Consider the following 2,346-nt stretch of genomic DNA (forward strand, 5'->3'; position numbering starts at 1 on the left):
GTGGTGGCCATCATCGCGCGTATAAAAAATGAAGCAAATTTACAAACTTAACTCTTAACATATGCTGGACATGACATGGCCTACTATGATGGTTGTTTACAGACGAAAGAGGCTGATAATATAACCGCCGACTGGGAAGAAAGAACTGCGTTGTGTCTTGTTGAAGGTGAGCTGGTACATCATGAATGAATGGCTCAATCGTGATGCTTATCTGAATATCTTGCGGTTGGGGTTTAAATCTGCGCAAGGGTCATCTGCCAGTGATTTGCGGTGTAAACGGAAAGACAAATTATCACAATAATGAAAATGCACGCAATATGCAACACAAATGCAAAAAGAAGTAACAATGACTAAGCAATAAATTTGTATGACTTGCAAATAGGTTGTGTGGTAAGTAGCTTGCTTACCAATCACATGGTTCTGGTTGCTGTCCCACTGCGTGACACCTTGGGCAAGTGTCTTGTACTACAGCCTCGGGCCGACCAAAACCTTGTGAGTGGATTTGGTAGATGGAAACTGAAAAGAAGCCCGTCGTATATATGTATATGTATATATGTGTGTGTGTGTTTCCCCCTCCCCCCATCGCTTGACAACCGATGCTGGTGTGTTTACATCCCCGTAACTTAGCGGTTCGGCAAAAGATACCGATAGAATAAGTACTAGGCTTACAAAGAATAATTCCTGGGGTCGATTTGCTCGACTAAAGGCGGTGCTCCGGCATGGCCGCAGTCAAATGACTGAAACAAGAAAAAGAGTAAAGAGTTCTTTTTTCTTTCTTTTCTTTTTTAGCGACTGCAGAAAAAAAAAAGAAAGAAAGAGAAAATGATTTTTTCCGGTTAAAATAGTAACAAAATGTTCAGCACCCTTCTTATGACATATAGCCACAGTAAACTATGAAATATAATCAAGGTGTCTAATGTCTCTTGGGGAATATTTATCTGCTTTGGATAGTAATGCGTAGGTTAATGGTTTATCATCAGTTTATACTGATGATAAACCATTAACCTACGCATTATTATCCAAGAAATGGCGAAAGTGCTTTTCTTACAAGTAAGCTGCTTCTGTGTCTACCAAAAGCCGATATATGGAAATAATGTCGTAGACGCTACTTATTGAAGACACGCCAAGAGCACCTAGAGCTGTAGTCCCGCTTAATTCCTGGCGCTGCCGTTTTTCAGCGATTGAGTGGTTAATTTGAAAGAACATTTTTGGGTGCATCTGTGTGCCTTAACACCAAAGTGGTTGTGATACCAACAGAATATCGTAGGTCTCTCACAAAGACTGAATGATCAATTTATTAAAATCTGTCAGCTATGAGATTTCGAACAGGCAGAATATCGAGGTGATTACAAGTGTATGAATCTGTCTGTCAGAGTTTGAATTTTGACTTTAGTTGTCTTATGAAACGTCACTAGTTCAGAGGAAATAGCAAAAATGGATGTGGAGGGCAGATGCTTGGCCAACAACGTTGCGATGGAGGAGGAAGAGCTTCTGCGTTAGAAGTATTGGAAGAAGAATTACCCATAATATCTGCGGTAGAGCTCTGCTTTCTTACAGGTGTTAAAATGGCTTGCACGTTTGCTTGGTTGTTCCACCTGCCAGAAATAGCAGCTAAATTTGCCTCTGTTGTGAAGAGTGTTTGTTCACCATTCTCGCGATGATGCTTCTTCACCAATATCGTGGGAGATTGTTTAATTGTGATGGGTGTGATGGAGACCATCATCGTGTGATCTAGCTGGCAGCGTGTAGAAAACAAAGTTGTCACAACATCAACTCTTCATACTTCTCAACAGTTAGAAAGGCTTCTTACCATCCAAGACGTCCTTGCAAAGGAGTTGGTAAAAACCTTTTTAGTTTGAACGTAGAAGTTTGCAAAATTTCCACTTTCATACTCAGAAGGAAGCAACGGACAGGTGAAGTTGCCATATTTTAGCACAGGTTATTTGGAATCACTCAAACGAAAAGATACGAAACGATTAAGTTCGGTTGTTATTGCAAACTCGGGAAGGTTCTAGATAAAATTCGCTCCTAAATCATGCATTCGAAGATACACGTAACGTTCTTTGGCATTCGAAAGTTGGTTTTAATTGCTATGTTACGCGGACGAGAAATTCGTGAGGGAAAACTACGTATCTAACACGTTAATAGACACGGTTTTAAGATATCAACGTTGAGGGCGGCAAGCTGGCAGAGACGTTAGCACGTCGGGTGAAATGCGTAGCCGTATTTCGTCTGCCGTTACGTTCTGAGTTCAAATTCCGCCGAGGTCGACTTTGCCTTTCATCCTTTCGGGGTCGATAAATTAAGTACCAGTTATGCACTGGGGGTGATATATTTGACTTAATC

At 41.0% G+C, this 2,346-nt stretch overlaps 1 long non-coding RNA gene across 1 annotated transcript in view; it reads right to left on the minus strand.

The window, feature by feature from the left end:
* Window positions 1-829: 829 nt before the first annotated feature.
* The window catches only part of LOC118763304, an 8,521-nt gene continuing 7,004 nt past the window's right edge, over window positions 830-2,346 (minus strand). Inside the window, exons 2-3 of the long non-coding RNA XR_004999054.1 lie at window positions 2,001-2,011; window positions 830-986 (exon numbers count right to left, since the gene is read on the minus strand). This is a non-coding gene — a long non-coding RNA (uncharacterized LOC118763304). The remainder of the gene's footprint in view (window positions 987-2,000; window positions 2,012-2,346) is intronic.

Source organism: Octopus sinensis, linkage group LG4 (genome assembly GCF_006345805.1).
Source record: "Octopus sinensis linkage group LG4, ASM634580v1, whole genome shotgun sequence".
NCBI lineage: Eukaryota > Metazoa > Mollusca > Cephalopoda > Octopoda > Octopodidae > Octopus > Octopus sinensis.